General features: G+C 41.1%; 1 long non-coding RNA gene across 1 annotated transcript in view; it reads right to left on the bottom strand.

The window, feature by feature from the left end:
- Positions 1–2,325: 2,325 nt before the first annotated feature.
- The window catches only part of LOC143273728 (uncharacterized), a 30,710-nt gene continuing 12,996 nt past the window's right edge, over positions 2,326–20,039 (bottom strand). Inside the window, exon 3 of the long non-coding RNA XR_013051915.1 lies at positions 2,326–2,848. This is a non-coding gene — a long non-coding RNA (uncharacterized LOC143273728). The remainder of the gene's footprint in view (positions 2,849–20,039) is intronic.

Raw genomic sequence — 20,039 nt, 5'->3', positions numbered from 1 at the left:
CATAGCTCTTTTTCTTTCTTTCAGCAATAATAATAATAATAATAATAATAATAATAATAATAGTTATTATTATTTGAGACAGGGTCTTACAATGTAGCCCTGGCAGGTCTGGAACTCTCTGTGTCAGCAGTTCCCAACCTGTGGGTCATGACTCCTTTGGGGGGGGGTCAAAAGACTCTTTCACAGGGGTTGCCTAAGATCATAAAAAATACAGGTATTTACATTATAATTGTAACAGTAGTAAAATTACAGTGATGAAGTAGCAATGAAAATAATTTTATGGCTGGGGGTCACCACAACATGAGGAACTGTATTAAAAGGTTGTGACCTTAGGAAGGTTGAGAAACACTGCACTATGTAGATAAGGCTAGCTTCAAACTCACAGAGATCCACTTGTCTCTGCATCCTGACCAAATTCTGGGATTAAATGCATGCACTGCCATGACTGGCTTTCTGGCTTTTTTTTCCCATTATGTGTATGTGTGTATGTCTGGGTGTGGGTATGTTCACATGACTACAGGTGCTTGCAGAGGTCAGAGTAGTCTGATACCCCTGAAGCTGGAGTTACAGGCAGTTGTGAGCCACCTGCTGTGGGTGCTAGGAACCGAACTCTGATCTTCTGCAACACTCTTGTAACTGCTGAGCTGTCTCTCGAGCCCTAGATCAGCTTCTTTTTAATCTCTTCAGATTCTTTTCCTTTTCTGTCATCAACTTCGCACTGGCTTCTAGGACTGACCCGCAAAGTTGTCAAGTCCTTCTGGTCTCACGTCCACCTGGCTAAAAGCAGAGAGAGTAGTCACCTCACCACAGCTGGACTCTTGGGTTCTTTTCATATTTTCCTACCAGACTGATAAATCATGCACCTTTAAACTCAGGACCCTTTACAGAGTTTCAGAGCACAGACATGTAGACACCTGGGCAGGGTGAAATCATTTCATGGAATACTTCTTAGTCACTGGATGGGAAATGAGTAGCCATCATTTAAAGCCATCTCTACATAACCATATTCAAGAAAAATCTCTAGGGACTGTGGTTTGGTTAACCTATGAAGGATTTTACAGGTTATTTTATCCCCCTTCAGAGCGGTACAGGGTGGGACCCTATGACATGTCACCCAGGTTACCACTTCAGTGAGACATGCCTTCAGACAGTGATCACGGCAAGGGGACTTTAACCAGTCAGGGGGATTGCAGAGCACCAGTGGGAAACAGACTTTGCCCTTCTAATTCTTGCCATAAAGGCTGAGCAAAGGAGGGAGAGAGAAGATGGAACAAGCCTTGCATCCCACTGTTGCCCTAAAACAATGCTTGTCCTGCATTTATCATTCCTGTTCTTCACAAGACCTGTTAGACCCCTGCCCCTAAGTGCCTTCTCCCTTTTCCTCTTAATTATGCGCTATGGATTTATTGTATGCTATGTGATTTGGCCCTTTGGGGGTCCACACATCACTGAGACAGCTGAGAAATTTTTGTCCTCCTACCAACCCTTTATCCTCTTGAGGGCAAAATCACCCCTACTAAGAATACTGTTTCTAGACCAATAATTCGTAAGTGAGGACCATTCTGTATCCCAAGACAAATTTTGACAACATATGTATATTTGGTTGCTAGAACTGGAGAAAGTCATATTGGGATCAATCCAATAAAGCTGGACATGCCACTAAACTGCCTTTGACATTCAGGACAGCTTCCCACAACAAAGGCTGAGGTGAAAATCTAGCATGGGTTCTAGAACATATAGACTGAGAATCTTGGGTAAGATGTGTTCTTAAAGAAGGGGTGGAATTAACTCAGAGCATGGAGTTAAAAATTAAAAATCTGAATATGACCCAAAATCTACAGAATTTGAACCCAGTGCTCTACATAGCAGTAGAGGAAGGTGTGATGAATGAACCAGAAGTGTGGGAAAAGAAAGTGGTTTCCTGACTGCGTGCTCCTGAGTTCAGCTTGTTAGTGATTTGGTTTTTATGAACTCTCTCTCTCTCTCTCTCTCTCTCTCTGTGTGTGTGTGTGTGTGTGTGTGTGTGTGTGTGTGTGTTCGAATGCCATATGTGTATAGGTGTTCACAAAGGCCAGAAAATGGTGTTGGATTTCTTGGACCTCGAGTTACAGGAAGTTGTGCAGAGAACTGAGGTCAGGACCTCTGTTAGAGCAGCAAGTACTTATCACTGCTGACCTACCTCTCCAGCCCTCAAAAGTCCACTTTTAAATGACTGGTTTAGGGTTTGAAAACTGCATTTGTATGGGTGTTAGTGATTTTCCTTATTACCGTGGGCCAATACTGACAAACAACTCAGGGGAGAAAGGATTTATTTTGAGTCACAGTTTCAAGGACACAGTCCATCATGGTGGGGAAGGCATGCTGGCTGGAGCAGCTTGATCCATGCTGGGGGAGCTTATGTTATGGTTTGTTCAAATCTTGGTGGACCCAGAAGCAGAAAACTAGAGGCAAGGCTTGGCCCCAAAGTGCCTGCTTCTAAGAAACTCAGCTCATTTGCCAGAGACTCTTCAAATGAGGGAAAACAGGTATGGGATATGGCCAAATGCCCTCTACTAAGCAGATGCCATAGTTTTTCTAGGATGGTTCCTTTCTTCAGAGCACCTGGAGGCTTTTCTAAAACATGTATTTATAGGTTGCACATATTACAAGTAAGAAAAAAAGGAAAAGAAATCAAAGCTTCTCTAAGGTGAATTTTTTGCAGGGTCTGTGTTTCTATACAACTATACAGTGTGTGGAATGGGGCTCCTGAACATTGGTGAATCCACTGGGAATGAACTGTTTGAAGAGAGTCTCTGCAGTACATCTGATGCCTCAATAGAGATGGTTGTGTTAAGGTCCTCAAGAAGTCCTGTAAAAGACCAACAGACACGTAGGCAATCAACAAGAGCATTTAATTTCTCAAGGATAAAAATTCCAGCATGCTGGGGTCAAACCATCTGACAAAGTGGCAAAAGGATGACCCAAGAGAAGCTTGCAGGCTCCTTTTAAGTGGGATTAAGGGAATTCCAGCTGTGGTTAAGTGTCCTTTGAAGTGATTGGGTATAGACCCTTACTGGTACAGGAATCACTTTATGATTGGCTCATGACATCTGGTCAGCAACTGTGGTTGTGGTGTCAGGGGTCTTTTGCTGTGTCAGGGGTCTATTTGATTGAAAATAGCAAGAACAGTTCCTGCTTGTGGCCTGGTAGGATGCTGATTGGCTATCAGACTGGACATAGTTCCTGAGGGTCTGGTTGAAGTGAGACATAAGTCAACACAGAATGGTGGGGTAATATGGGGCAGAGGTCTTAACAAACTGGCCCCAGTTAAAAACAAGAAAAAACCAACTAACCTATTAGTGTCAGTCCTGTTATAAGATGGGATGACTGCTTCAGTTGGGCCTTTCCCCTAAAGTCTCTTTCCCCATGGTGCACCCCCAAGGTGTTACCTGTCAGGGCAGCAACAGGATAAGAGAGGAAGATTCCAACTTTCTAGAAGGAATTTTTTGAAATCACACTTCTGCCTGCCATTGACTTGACAAGTTACGCAGCATGGACAGCCCATATCAAGGGAAGTGCCTTAGTTAGGGTTTTTATTGCTGTGAAGAGACACCATGACCACAGCAACTCTTACAAAGGAAAACATTTAACTGTGTTGGCTCACTCACAGTTCAGAGGTTCAGCCCATTATCATCATGGTGGGACATGGCAGCATGCAGGCAGACATAGTGCTGGAGAGGTAGCTGAGAGTTCTATATCTTATAGGCAACAGGAAATGAACTCTCACTGGGTGTGGCTTGAGCATATATGAGACCTCAAAGCCTGCCTCCAGAATGACTCACTTCCTCCAACAAGGCCACACTTCCTAATAGTGTCACGCCCTTTGGGGGCCTTTTTCTTTCAAACCACCATAGGGAGAAAAACTAATTGGATCGGTAGAAGCATGTCAAAGGCACTTTCTAGAGATGTATGCTTCCAAGAATGGAAACCACTAAGGCAGCCATCTTTCTAAACAGAGCACTGGGGGGAGGGTATCTTAATTTATCAGTACAGATACAGAGAACCATGTTTGTAATTTATTTGTGGCTTAAGTTCCTTCTAAGAATGATGAAAAAATCTTAAGAAATTATTTGTATGTAGGCTGCATACATCTTATGATATAAAAGGACATACAAAATACAGAGCAGTTTCTGTTACCTGTCTCTTCTGAGGGATAGGTTCAGAAGTCTTAGGAAACATAGATAGCCAATCAGGTTCTTGCTTTATGTCTTACATCATTTTGTCTTATAGGGTAAAGTTGTCTTCAGACCTTAGGGTTCAAACTTTTGTTCTAAAATACAATATTTATTTTCACACTTGTTTAAATTCTGTCTAGTACTCAAGGTCATCCCATAAATTAATGGTATGGAGTGTGACCCTCTAAGCTGAGAGTTGTGTGCCTACTGCCAGAGTGAAAATTCTGGGCTAACATAGCTTGACTCTCCTCATGGCTTAACAACTGGAATAGATCCAAAAGATCTTGTGATGGGAAGAATCCCTTGTGATGGGAAGAATCTTGTGATGGGAATCTGGACTGCAAGTCAATCCTGCACTTGCCCAGAGCCATGACAGCTCCCTGCTCTACCTGGTCTACTGCTTTAGGCTGTAAGTAACAGAGCAGCAGCTGGTTCAGTCTGGCTGAGGCAATGAACACGCAGAGCATCTCCCGTGACTGAGGCTCATTCATGTAAGAACGCGATAGACAGTAGTGCTGTTTCTGCCTCTAGTGTTAACTCTAACCTCTCATCTTTATCTAGCAGGAGAGAGGGGAACAAAACCAAACCAGCAGAACCTACCCCAACCACGAATAGCTCCCATTTGGTCCAGTTGGTCAACTGTCACAAGCATTGTCTTAAAAGTCATTGCCCCAAACAGTGGAGCCACTGGAAAAACGAAAGTCACCATGGGGGCAAAAATAAAAATTAACAAAACATAAAAAGTGTTAGAAGGTATTTTAAAAATGAGAAAAGCTTGCTAGTCTTGGATTCTATTTTGTTGACTATGTATGAAGTCTCCAGCACGAGCCCTTGGTCTCCCATCTTCCCTTTGTCTAGTACCACATAAGAAACAACAATTCACACAAGGTGGCGGGGGGGTGGGGGGGGTTGGGGTGGGTGGGGGATGGGTGGGGGTGGGGAGACTAGATTCCACTTTGTTGTCAGGAAGATGGTGGGCTATTCTTCTTTCACTTCTCCTGCTCCTCTCTTAAACTCCCCAGGTCCTTGAAAGTAAGCTCCTGGGAAAGCAACGTGTGTTTGACTTATTCCTGATAAGTATCACTGACAATGGTACAAAACAGATGCTCCATGAGCTGCTGGGGATGGATGCTGTGAAGCTTCTCAGCAGCAAGGCAAGAGCAGTCACAGGCATGGGACACTTCCAGTATGTGAGTGGGAGGAGGGAAGGGCAGGTTACTGATGGATCGGTTGGCTGTTTGCTAAGTGGAGACCACTTGAGCTGCATTCTATCAAATTGTCAGGTTTTTTTTTCCTCCCAGAAGTAAAAGTAGTTTGCTACTTCCACAGGGGATAAAAGAGCCTCAACTTATGTCTAATGGTGGTGTTTTAAGGAGAAATTTAATTAAGGTCATTATTTTTGTCATATTTGTGAAGCTCTTAGCTTTTCCTTAAGATAACAGATACAGGGCGAGTACAAAGAGCCCTGTGTGTTTTGTTGAAAGATGTTGGTGTGAATGGCTGCTCTTTGATGCCCGTGCTGTGAAATTTTGATACAGACATCTTGATAAAATCCGAATTCCCAGCTTCCTTTCAACCGTTTGATGCCTTGCCATTAAATGAGTGACAGCTGGTGGCACAGGGCAGGAATGGTAAACAGGGTGGCTTCTGGAGTTTGCCTGAATGAGTCCTCAAATGTAAGGCATTTCGCTGCTTTTAAGACTTCATTGACTGTTGCTCACTTAATTCAGCTACTGATCCTGGGGCTCCATGAAGGAGGTGTCAACCCGGGTTCTCCATTTATGTCTGTCAGAAGGGTACAACCATTCCCCCACGAGACTCGTAATAGCTCCCTTTAGTCATCAAGGTGAATCAGTACCAGGTCTGTGCTGGGCTTGTCACATTAGAGCCATCTATATTTTGCTTCTGCCCTGTTTCTTCTACTGTCTTAATAGCACAGAGTGACCCTGTTCAAAAATAAGCCACATGATGTCACTTCTCTGTCAGGGCCTTCCTGTGTCTCAGAATGTCAGTCAGAGTCCCTGCTTTAGTTAACATGTCTTGGATGACCCCTCCCTCCTCTCTGTCTCTCTGATGTCATCTTTCCTTCCTTCATTAGGATTGCTTGCAATTTGTCATGCTGGCCACTGTGCTATGGTCTCAGGATTCCTGTCTCTTCAGAGTTCTGGTGTTTTCTGGCCTCGCCGTGTAGAGGGTTTCCTCCATGACTGTACTTTGGGGAGCAGGCCACTTCCTCCAGGTCTCCCCTTGAAAGTTACCTTCTCACCAAAGTCACCTTTCCTGGAAATCCCAACAAAAAATGCTTCCTGTCACCCTAACAACTAATATTTTATCCTCCTCATCACCATTCTAACAACTCATAATCCACCCTCTCCGTCACCCCCAACAACTAATACTTCATCCTCCTCTCCAGCTAGGATTTTGTTTTTCTATCAGTTTGATTATTTGTTTTGAAATTGTCTTCCCCATCAGGATATAAATTCTACAAAGGAAGGATTTTTTTTTTCTGTCTGCCTACCCTCACCCCATCCCCAACAACAAGCACGGTACCCGCACCACTGGAGATTGTCACATCAACCCACTGAATGCTAAATGGCTTCATTCTTTCAGTCCTAGTCAGTCTTCATTTACCGAAAGCCAAGCATTATGCTGAACACGTTTACAACAAAAAGAAACCAGAGACGAGGTCTCTAACCTCATAGAATTTAAAATCAAGAGTGAAAAGGAGGAATTAAGCAAGTATCCATTTTCTGCAGGGAAATTTGAATTTCTTATAAATTAACTGAATTCTACAGCGTTCACAATTTTTAATTGACACAGCCAAGATGAACACCCAGAAGCTGAAAATTAAAATATTAACCTCCTTCCTTTATACAATGCTAGAGTTAAGATCCCTGCTCTGGAATGCCGCTAATTGCTCCTGTTTGTGCTTCTTCCAAATGCCCTTCCCCGGGCAGGAGCTTCGCTGCTGTTTGCATCTATTTAAAAATTATTAGATGAAACTCATCAATCATTATTACAATGGATAAGCTTCATTTGATCTGCCCTTCAAGGACTTCAAAATAAGAATAACAACTATTTTATCTTATTCCTTCCAAATTTCAAAGGCGCCCTTTAGCTCCCAATAGCACAGAACAATGTGAAAATGGAATCGTTGCTAAGTGGGCATCTTCTCTTCCACCTCATACCAGGAGTTGTTTTTGAAAGGGTACAGTGACTATCACATTTCAGCTCTAAGTCACAATTCTTTTTTCAGTCTGATGTTTTTGAATAGAATGAAATCTTAAAACAGGGCTCTATTTCAAAGTCAATTGTTTTTTTGTGAACTCTGCTTTTGTTACATTGGAAATTTTCTGAGAAATTCAAGCTTTTCAAAAATTTAATTTTAGGTGTGTTCTAAGAGAGGAAATCTAAATGTCAAAAACAAAGTTTTAGACAGACACTGGCTGGTGCCGTAGGAGACCATGGTGTATGCTGTTCTGCAAGTATGGGGAACTCTTTGCACCTGGAAATGTGTCAATCCCAAGAGCAAAGCTCTCATTTTTGCTACTGTTCGATGGTGTAGACACGAGGCCACGGCTTGCTCTCCGGTGAGAAAACAATAGTTCAGTGAAAAGAGTCGAGTTTGTGTACAAAGCTTGATGTAAACCAATGTAAGAAGTGAGCAACTTGCCAAGAGAAGAAGCTTCAGGAAGTTATCTGACTTAGGGCCTGTGGCAGCACATGGCAGTGAGTATGAAGGAATTGTGCTCGGGAAGCCAAAGGTAGGAAGAGATGGAGGTAGAAGTCTCACTTTATCTCTAAAGAGACAGTTCTTCAACAACCCAAGATCTCCCAATAGGCTGTACATCTTAGAGGTTCCACCCCTTTCGACATGACTAGACTGGGGATTAAGCCTTTCCACATGGGCCTTTCAGGGGTCATTTCAAGTCCAAATTATAGTACAGCTTCATATCACTGTGTAGGAAAAAGAAGGCTCCATTCTAGAAGGATCCACGTACTTCTCATACACCCTGATTTGAAGTGCAAGAATTAGTGTGGGGTTATCTCTCCCTTCGATTATTTAATTCTTCCTGTCTGAGTTTTGGGCTGGAAGGGGCTTTTAGTGCATTTTGAAGATGAGCTCCTGCTTATCAATCAGGGTGGAACTGGGTCAATCAGCTAGCTGCAGAGGAAAGCCAGGATCTTGGGGAAAGGGACAAGCTAATGGGAAAGTGAGAACCAGGGAGGAAAGACTTTCAACAGACTGCTTAGTCTTCCTGAACACAAGCAGGTTCCAGTGTCAAGCAGGAGCCACACTAGACTGGCTTGCGTTTCAAGAGCCTTGTAAAGACACATTGAGCACATGGTCTGAAAAGTCTGTCAATTTCCCCATAACTTGAAGGGCAAAGCATTGGCTTCTGAGGTTGGCATTACATATACTATAAAGACACAAAGAAATGATTATTAGATATAATTTCCCCCAGTCATGGCATTCCCAATGGAAAGCAGTAGGAAAATGGTAAAGGCTTGTAGATGAATAAAATATTCTTTCCAGACTGCCTCCTTGTCATGAGCATTAATATCTAAACAAGGGGAATGTCGGGTGAAGCATGTTGCCATGGCCTTCATCATGCCACCACACTGGCCAACGTCATTTCTTTGCTTCATGAGATCAAGCAGGGTAAGTGTATTTTGTCCTTTAGTTGTTTTGTGGATCTGCTGCTCTTGGAATAGAAATGTCCAATCTTTTGAAGAGGAGGACATATTCTCTGCATTCCTTCAGCTTTGCAAACTCAAAGAAAATTACAACACCTACTTTTAAAATTTGTATTTGTAAAGAGATAAGACATTTCAAATTGGACTCTAAATATTGTTAGTATCAACACTCATCACAAAGACTATAAAATCAGAATTACTTACAGATATTTAAAAATAAGAATAAATGGGACCTGGGAGGAGGGAAGAGGATAATCTTTGAGGGGTGGAGATGTATAGTGTGTATGGTGTTTGTGCTTATTTGTATGTATGTCCTGCTGTGTGTGGGTGCATGTCAAACATATGAATGTATGCATGTGGAGACCACATATCAGGTGTCTTCCTTATATACTGAGGTGGGGTATCTTGTTAAACTCAGAGTTTACTGTTTCAGCTACTCTGGCTGGCCATCTCGGTTCAGCAATCTCCTGTTTCTGCTTTCAGGGTGCTGGGATTACAAGCAGGTTTAACATCTATCCACCATTTGCATGGGTGCTGGTGATTTAAACTCCAATCTTCAAGCTTGCACAGCGAACACTTGAACCACTGAACTCTAGAGCTCTCATGGGAGAGTTCTTCTCACATGTATTTTAACTTCTCTGAAACTCTTCCCTGAAGTCCAGTTTTGTTAGCTATTCTGGCTGACTGAGGTGGTGGCATGTTTAGGTTGTTTCTATACTATTGCATGTTAACTGGGTCTACAGATACAGTTCTTAACCATTTATTGGAAATTAGCATAATTCAATAAGAAACAATAGGGTCTGTAAATAGTATGGACAGAATTTTTAATGGAATGAGACTTCTGACTTGGAGAATTTCAAATCATTCAGCTAAAAGTTACCCCACACATAAGTCTTGTGGAATAGCCCAAACCCTAACCAACACTTTCATCACGGTATTCTTGTCTACGTCCTTCTCAGTGATTCACCAACCTGAAATCTTCAGTCATCCTGCTTTTAAAACACTACTGGGAAGTGCTGTCTTGCAAGCAGCTAAGATTGGTGCCATTTCGAGTAAGCTTTATCTTTTTGGCCTCAAAGATGGACACTAAGTTTATTACTCTGTACATAGATTGTCCCATAATGGAAGAGGAAGTGAAAAAGGGATCATTTTGCATATTGAAAGCTTCACTTGGCAGTCACAACTGAGATACTCTAGACTAGAATGCTTTCAATATTCCCCCTCCTAATACCCAGATGGGGCCAAACTTAGAATCTCTCCAACTCTGATGAGTAAGGATGCTACATGGATGGGAAACAGGGGAACCTCTGCAAGGGATATTATCAGTGCCAAATGTTTGAACTAGAGAATAGGTAATCCATGCAATTTGTATTCTTTGGATAATACCTGAACAAGACAACTCTACAAGGCTCTAGAGATCTGGGGACCATGAGTTTTACATAGTGCCAAACATCCAGTGGCCAGATCGACACCCATGCCTGAATCAGCTGCAGACCATGTGTTTTAAATACAGACACTTTTCATAAGGCAATGTCCATGGAAAAACTCTAGTTGCCATTTGGCAAAGACCATTATTAGTTCTTGTCTTGAGGGTGAGTGTTTTGAGCTCTTTCTTAGTGAGGAACTTCCACTTCATCTAGGCTCTAGATCTTTCCCCAGAAAATATTACTAAGATATCTTTCACCCCACTTCTAGATGTTTCCAAAGAGGAAGTAGGCTTACCTAAGTGAGTGACATAGTGTATTGAGGTGACCCACAGGCTCTTGCTAAAGCCATCTAATTTCTGAGTAACATATGACATCTCGTGAACTGTAGAGACAACAGTGCCTCTGCTCATTAGAATACTTGAGACTACCCTTACTTACTGGTAGCACACAGTATTTAGAACCAAAAAATTTGAACAGAAATCCCATTTTTGCCACTTCCTGAGGCTAAATACTGTGCCTGATTTATGATCTCCAAAGCAGATATAACAATAGTGTATACTGAAAAGGACTTCATTTTTTGGAACAAAATCAGTATTGTTGAGCCCTATGTTTTTCTCCTTTAATATCTACATTATGAATGTTCTGCTCCATTCTTGTTAGTAGTCTCTGATTTCAAAACATGACTTTTCCCCTCCTTCCATTCCTCTCTTCCTCACTCCTTCCACCCCTCTCTTCTCTTCCTTCTTTTTTCTTTTCCCTCCCTCTCTCCCTCTCTCTCTCCCTTCCTTCCTTCCACTGGAAATGAACCCAGGAACTTAGAGCGTGCTAGGCAAGTGTTCTACAACTTAGCTTATGACTTCTTTAAAGCAACATTGATGGTTGTGGCTGACATAATGAGGATATGTTTATGGCTGTCATAAAAAGCGTATTTGGTAGGCAATGTCTTAGTAAAATGCTGCTATAATAATTCCATGAAACTAACAGTCATGGAAGTCTCAGTGAGAAGATCCTGTCTCCAAAACAAACAAACAAACAAACAAACAAACAAACAAACAAAACCAAGGAAGTTGACAGTCCCTCCTGAGAAACAACACCCAACACCCAAGGTTGTCCTTTGGCTTCCACATGCACACACACAAACGTGCATGCATCAGTGCACACTTGTACACCCCCCTACACATGAACATATACACACCCCTCAGTGAGCTAAACAACACGTAGTCTTCACTTATGAGGCCAGCTGCCAAGAAACTCATCTTTGCTAGGCTCAGTTTGCTAGGACTTGGAGTCAGACTGAGGGTTGTGTTATGGTTGGTTTTTTATGGTCTCTTCCTTTTGAGGACTAACATCTTCATGTATGCTCTATTCAGGACTGCAGGGAGGCAAACAAGAGCCCCAGGGATTTGCCTCATAATGCTTACATCAAATTTGTGAGCATTCCACTGGTTACTGTGAGTCACATGACCAAACTCAAGTCAAGGGATAGGGTAGCAGGGTTGTGGTGTGTCCACGTCAATGTTTATCAGTGTTTCGTGGAACCCCAGATCCTCCTGTCTCTATCTCCAAAGTGCTCATAGTACAGGTGTGTGCTACCGTATGTGACTCTTAATCTCATTAGGTGTTTGAGAGTCTCAGTTCTTGCTCCTGGCAAAATGAATCAGTGGCAGAGTTGACTTCAATGTCGTAGTTTGCATACCTTAGTGAGCTTGCCCATTTCTAGCAACATCAGTGTAGAAAGGGCATTTACAGATATTTAGGCTTCTGCCCCTGGTTATGCGGAGATGTAACAGGTTCATGGGCTTGCAGGGTCTGTGCTAGGGGACACAGGTGGACTCCTGATTGAATGTCTGCAGCACACTTTCTGCTGTCACAGTGATACGGCAGGGCTGATGGTCAGGGGATTTAGGATGATGTTGTCTGCGGGACGTTTACCACCAACCCCACAGCTCCCCAGAGTTTTCTTGAGTGAGAGTAGCAGGAACTATTAGATAGAAGGATTTAGATTGTGGAACTAAATAGATAGATAATAAAGGATAGCCTCGAGAGAGCCTGGAATGTATTCCAATGGGCCCTGACTGTCTCTGCCCCAGGGTATTTATAGAGACTCCAAGGGGTGGAGCAAAAGACCTCCCCCCCCCCAGCACAGCCAAGTGCAGGCCATCTCAGACACCTGCACTCAGGCCCATGGTCCTAATCATCCTCTCTATACTGACCTGCTGGGTAAGCCACGAGGAACCTGAAAACAGGCTCCCACGATGTTGATATTCAGAATTTTCTTTTCCTTCAGCTTCTTGGTCTAGCCTTGAAGATACTGATTTCCAAAAGAGAAGTAGCTTTGCTTTGCATGATTTTCATCTCTATGTAGAAGTGGGTAAAATACACATGAAGAATGAGAAGCACTGGTTTTCTCTTTCCTCCATCCAGCATAGTGATGGAGCTGATTTTGTGAAGATGTGTTATAGGAGAGCTCAGAGAAATAAATAAAACCCTGGTTTTAGCTTTAAGCTTTATTGCATACGTAGCCTTGAGTGGGCCCTTGACTACCCTGGGACTCGGACCTGCCATTTCTTCAGATTCATTTTATGTTTCCAATATCTTTCTGATACTCTGTGTCCTAGCCAGGAGGTTACTGTAGCCAGGAGGCTATAGATTTTCCCCTCTTTGGGATCCTTTTCTATTTTATTTTCAGATTTGAAAATTATCAATCAATTATACTATTATTTTAAATATTCTCTTTTATTTCATGGTGTTCCTTTTCTAATTTTTTTTTACAGTACTAGGAATTGGACCAAGGGCTTCATGCATGCTAGAAAACTACTCTACCATTGAACTACCTGCCAAGCCCTATTTTTCTAATGATTTTATGTTGGCTACATAGATTAATAGTTTTTCAATGTTCATCTCTATTTAATTTAGATATTTAAGTTATTAATTTTTCACTTGTCTATTCTTTAGTAATGTCATTAGGCTTCAAATATCCTTCTAGGTATCAATTTTGTTGACCCCATACATTTTGTATATTCTATTTTCCTGGAATTGCAAACTAAGGCCTTTGTTTGGGATTTATTGCCCTTGAAGCTACTTTTGGATACCTGTAATGGTTAGCTTTTACTGTCAACATGACACAGCCCAAAATCTCCTGAGAAGAGCCTCAGTCAGGGTTGTTTACTTTGGGTTGTCCTGTGGGTGATCTGTGGGAGATTGTTTTTAGTGAAGGGAATGTGGGGAGAAGACTCAGCCCACTGTGGGCAGCACCATTCCCTAGACAGGAGGCAAGTGAGCATGTGTGCACCCATTCTCTCTGCTGCTGACCGTGCATATGATGTGACTGGCTGTTTGAAGTTTCTGCCTTGAGTTTCCCACAATGGTGGACTGGAACCTAAGCTGAAGTAAACCATTTTTCCTATACATTGACTTTTGTCAGATTATTTTATCACAGTAAGAGAAATGACATCAGGACAACATCTAAAGAAAATATCAATTAGGAAGTTATATGTAAGCACCCTGGTTTCAGGGAAAGAGTTACAAGTGAAGACAAATTCTCCAAGTGTTTCATACAAAACAATAAAAAATGTGTGGAGCAGATGAGGCTATCTAGGAAGATTAAATACCTCGGGGCATGGCAAATTAGAGGCTGGGTGTGGCTTAAAAAAAACAGCAAATGATGTACAGAAGGACACATCAATAAGTAGGAGGTAAATCAGAAAGTATAGACTGAAGTAGAGTTCCACATGGGAGAAAGTAGGAATGGAGTACAAATTTCCCGTTTCCATGGGGAGGGGGAATTAGCAGATTCAGGGGCAGCATCAGCTCTAGTCAGGAGGGGAGGCACCACTCTGCACTCTTGTGAGAGTTTTGTTATTTGCATAGAGGTTAAGAGTTAAGGTTTTGTCACCTTGACAAGGTCTACAATCACCTCGGAAGAAAGTCTCCATGAAGGATTGTCTAGTTCAGTTTGGCATGTGCGCATGTCTGAGTGTGTGTGTTTATTGTCTTAATTGATGTGGGAAGACCCAGACTAAGATGGGAAGTACCATTCCCTGGCTTTCAGCTCTGGTTTGTATAGGAGATGAAAAAGTGGAGAGTATTAAGCATCTTCGAATTCAGTCCTCTCTGCTCTTGACTAGATACAATGAAACCAGAGTTTCTGGCTCCAGCTGTGACTTCCTCCATAGTGATGACCTGTAGCTTGAAATTGTGAACTAAATTAACCCTTTCTCTCTTGAGTTTCTTGTCATCAGGGTATTTAATCACAGCAACAGAAATAAAACTAGAGCAATTGTTGGGGGGATTCTCTCCTTCCTCAAAAGATCTCTTGAGTTCTACATGTGATCATCCCCTTCCTGAGCAGAGCTAGTTCTCACCTTTTGTTACCATTCAGTGTGGAGATATATATGTACACACACACACACACACACACACACACACACACACACACAGAGAGAGAGAGAGAGAGAGAGAGAGAGAGAGAGTAGTAACCAATGACTGAAAATGTCATAGGCCTTCTACACAGGGAGTCTTAAGAGTTGCTGATAGGAATGCAGATTTCTAGGTCCAGAAGCCTCACTGGGCCATGAGGATATTCCCTATGCACAGTAGAATAGATGGTCAGGAGAGGGTTCTTCCTGATGATTTTGGAGAATGCCACGTGCCTTTGCCCCTTCACTTTACATCGAAGTTGCTGTTTGCTAAGATAGTTTTATTTTGTAAGCCTAACTCAAATCTAACAGCCATGCTGGCTCTTTCGGTTTTAAAGATAATTTTATTGAGTTTTCTATGTTGAACAATAAATGCTCTCTGCAAATAAAATGATTTTTGCCTTCCCCTCTGTAGCACGTATACTTCATTAGCTGGGGATTTCAGAAGATTGTTATAGAAGAATGAACAAAGGAGACATTCTTCTCTCATTCTTGACTCTAATGAGAAGGCTGTTACAGATTTAGTACTAAGAGCAGTGTTGGCTGTGGTGATTCTTCAAGTTTAGCATGGAAATAATGACATTGGTTTTACTTTATGGACTTGTTACAAAGGTTAAATACACGCGTTAATATAAAAATGCCATGTGACTGTGAGAAGTGGACCATGGTTGTCTGACACATTACTTGCGCTCAGCCAATGCTTTCCGTGTTATTTTTGCTGTTGGTAATTTATAACCTCCTGTGTTTAATACTATAAGGAAAACCACTAGGTCCATGGAAGAAGGAGTTGAATTTGCATTTGGGTGGAATCCATTGGTCCCACTTTGGAAATAACTGAAACTTGATAGCTGATAGCTTGATATATAATATACTGGGTATAATTTACATTTAATAACTTTATATAATGTGTTTCTTTTCTTAATGAAACAAATCCCTTTGCTTTGATCTATATACAAGTACTTAAGTACATCTGTGCAAAAGTGAAAATTAGAGGCTATTATCTGGAAAATCAAAACAAAACCAGTCATAAATCAGAACAATAGAACTGCTTTATGTTAGGTGTGTGAAATGTCCTTTCTTCCATGTTACTAATAATTACCTTGAATAACTACTTGAAAATGTCTTCTTAGATTAAATTAATCTAGTATTAACATTTACCAAATATATGTTAAGCACCGTGGGCTCTGGTGTGTGTCTGTGATGACAAACAGTAAAATAAACATATATTTTCTTGCCTGTTAATTCAATTATCGTAAAATTATCTGACAGTAGAAAAGAAATATTTTCACATATGGTATAGAGAACAAAAATGCATTAATCAGACTTTTTATACACATAAAAAATACTGGATGAATATAGTCTTAATTGAGGATAGAGTTTTGGCTCACGAACTCAGAGGTTTCCGTCTATGGCGGCTTCTGTTGCTTCTGGACCCTGGTGCTACAGAACAACATGGCATGAAGGCAGGGCAGAATGAGGTTGTTTACGAAGCAGGATGAAGAAGGCAGAAGCTAGAACAAGGTACATCTTTTCAGGGTGTACCCCACCCACTTCCTTCCTCTGACTATAGCCTGCTTCCCATTTTCCACCATGGCAAGTCCATCAAAGGGTTCATCCATTTATCAAGTCATAGTTCTTATGATCCAATTGCTGAGGGCCATCCCTCTATACATGAGGAACATTTCGTGTTCAAACTGTGTCAGGGGTTATTTCATAGATCGCACGGCAGATAACCCTACAACTCCAACCTGAACCCAGAATGAGTGTAAATTTTACATGTATTCCTCTAATAGTCAGCATCTTTACCATTTGATTTTAGGCTTAGTTTGAAAATACTACCTAGTAGCTATGGATGGACACTAATTTTGTGCTGGATATTCTTAAGTTCATTCTATCAGTTTCTTCAGTTGTTATTACTCGCCCTGGGTGGTAACTGTGCCTATTAATCCTGTTTGCCTATACTGAAGTCTAGTGAATAATTTGTCCAAGGGCTACAAAGCTATCTGCATAGCAGAGCCAGGCAAATGCAGGCAAGTGGCTAGAGAATTCTATCTCTGGAAATATTAGATCCCCACACGGCTCCTTTAGGAACATACCTCCCTCTTCTTGTATCCATTTTTGATACACCTCAGAGCAGGTAAATTTTTCATTAGAACTAAAACTTATACTGGTCTTTTTTGTCTCATATCTAGATAAAAACCAGAGAATGGCTCATATCTTTAGCTTTTAAACTCTAAAAAGAAACTACAGCTCTGTAGAGCTGATTTTTTCAGAGCTGTAGTAAGTTTGTGTGCACAAATGTGGACGCTTGCAAAATCGTTTGATTCTTCAAGCCGATCTGTTCTCTGCCGCTGTGTTAATGGAAATAAATGGTGGAGACTGAATTTTACAGTCCATTTGCACACAGAGGCAATGTACAGATTCAGCCCACATCCAACTATTCTTGGACTTACTTTTATTGCATTCCTCTGAAGTGCCTCCAGTGCTTTAGAACTATTACACACGATGATATCCAGAACTGACCAGTGCTTTGGAGGTAAAATTTGGCTCAGGCTCGTGATCCCTTTGAGCTTACAGCAAAATTACATTAGTTTCTGCTTTCATCCTCCTATTTCTGTATCGTAGTGCAAACCCATAGATCATCTGTCATCGGTTCTTTTCTCCAGGTCTTTTGTGTCATTACCGCCTTCTAGGAGTTTGGGATTATTTTACCTAAGATATATTGACTTCTCTTTGTCCAAGCTAGGATATGATTTTTTATTTCCTTCCTCACTTATCAAGACCACATCCATATTTGCAATCGCTTTTAGTATGTTTCTGTGACTTGTATTCCCACCACAAAAATATAACATAAAGCATTAATTATGATTGACTTGTTCATGTAGTTACTTTCTTAATCTATATTTGCTCCAAATTCAGGAATTTTCTTTTGGAAAAAATTATTTGCTCAGTGTTTTAATTCATTAGGCATCTACTATGTCCAGGGCACGGTGCAACTAGGAACATGAGTGACAGGACTGTGGTCGCCCTGAAACTTCAGATTGACTTGAGTCTCTGCTTCTTCAGATGCTAAATGGCATTAAATCTATTTTGAAAAATCCTGATGAGCACTAAATGAGATTAGCATGGGAAATTTGCCGGCACATATGAAAGCTGAAAAATACCTGTCAACTCTGCAGTACAGAACTGATATGCATAATTAATCTTTAAAATATATAAATGTGATTAGTTTTATCCAAGCTTCTGCAGATAATTTGCCTGGGGTTAACGCCTTGCCTTAAGATTAATTATTTGTAAATAGTTGTGCTAACCAGAACCTCTGTCTATTTAATTCTGAAACACACAGGTTCACTGCACTGGCCAAACTAACCACTTAATAAGTTGCATAAAATCTCGAATACAATGTATGAACTGAGAAGTGTGATTATTTGCATATAAATATAGCAATGCACAGGTAAGTGAAAAATGAGGTTGGTCAGTTAATGAGACATGAATGATTTGTGGCATTTATCTTGAACTTGGATAAGACAGAATGTGGACTTCAAATGAAAAATGACACACTCCTACCTAAGGGCTGATGTAAGCAGTTCCGGGGTCATGGGTCATCTGTGGGCAATAGCTGCTGATGTGTGCCACAAGTGAGTAAGTGTCAAGGCAACAGAAATGAGACTGCATGCCTTGAGCAGGACTCTTGGTAGGGTATTTTCAATATTAGATGGGTTGTTCGGAATTTACAGCAAACAATGGAAAGCCATGGGAAGATTCTGAAGATCTGGGGAAATGCTTTAGTGAGATTAGTAACAAATGTATGAAATAGGGAGAGAGTAGAGCCAAAGCACCTCATTGGAATGCTATCCCAAAGACACATCCTGTAGGTGTGTAGTGATCAGAATGTGAAGCCTGGCATTTGGAACAGAGGAGGGAAGGAAAGGAAAACAGCAATGTGTTACACAAACTGCTTGGGTGTGTGGAAGTTCCAGCAGGAACGAAATAAGGGCATTTGATTTCAGACACACCGAGTTTGAAGACACGGTGAGCTTTATGATTAAATGTGAACGGGTAGTAATCCTTGGGGAATATAGAATTCATAGGAGATGCCAGACAGCAGCAAGAATTGAAGCTACAAGGTTGGATTCGATTCTATAAGTAAAGAAAGCGAAAGAAGACACAAAAAGTTAAAACAACTTATGTCTCACAGTGATACTTACATGTAGGAAACATCATTAGAAAATATGCTTGGTGACATGTACTACATATCTGAAATCCTGTAAAACACTTCACACATATTTCTTAAACTTCAAATCAAACTGATGAGCACTCACCATTTTTTTTCCACAAAAAGAAAGGTCTATTGAAGAAACAGTTAGGATGATCTGACAGATAATCATGTGTAACTATAAAGATAATGCTCTTACCCACTGATTCCGGCCCTCCAGGCACCAAAGCAGGCCCTGGAGATAAGATTATAAAGACTGCTTCTAGTCATGAAACTTTGTATCTATAACACAGATATACTTTCTGAAATCAATTCAACAAAATGTTAGAGATATAGAGAATCAGAAAGAACCAATCTTTAACAAACTGCATGTGAGGGAGGACCCACAATCTGACTTTTCAGTATTTCACATCTAGGGGACCCAGGAGCAACCATTTTACCGCTTAACAAACTGCAGCATGTGCTGATATCACTCTGTCTTAATTACCTACTTTACCCCAAATGCACTTCCACTTAGCTGTCTCTTGATGCTTTCTAGGAAAGGTGATACAGTGTATTTAAACGAAGCTATTATTGAGTTTAAATAATAAAGGTCGTGTGTTAACACCAAAGTGGTAAAGACATGGGCCATCTAAGCCAACCACACTTGTAGATGACAGTACAAAATGGTCTCAGCCCTTGGAAAGTTTTTTGGGGACATCTAGACCTCTTTTTCATAAAGTAAAGTTAACATAGGTATACTCATAAGAAATTAAAGCTTTTCCACAAAAAAGACTAATATGAGAGTGTGAAAGGGCTAGCTGGGAGCTGTTCGGACTCACGCATTGCTGCTCTAGTCATAATAGCCAGATACTAGAAACAACCTAGATATCCCTCAACTGAGGGATGGATAAAGAAAATATGGTACATTTACACAACAGAGGATTACTCAGCTATTAAAAATGACATCATGAAATTTGCAGATAAATGAATGGAAGTATAAAAAAAAATTATCCTGGGTGAGGTTACCCAGACCCAGAAACATAAACATGGTATGTATTTGCTTTTATCTGGATATTAGCTGTTA

The sequence above is a fragment of the Peromyscus maniculatus genome, chromosome 6, assembly GCF_049852395.1.
Source record: "Peromyscus maniculatus bairdii isolate BWxNUB_F1_BW_parent chromosome 6, HU_Pman_BW_mat_3.1, whole genome shotgun sequence".
Taxonomy (NCBI): Eukaryota; Metazoa; Chordata; class Mammalia; order Rodentia; family Cricetidae; genus Peromyscus; species Peromyscus maniculatus.
This window is presented reverse-complemented; position numbering and strand designations above follow the sequence as displayed.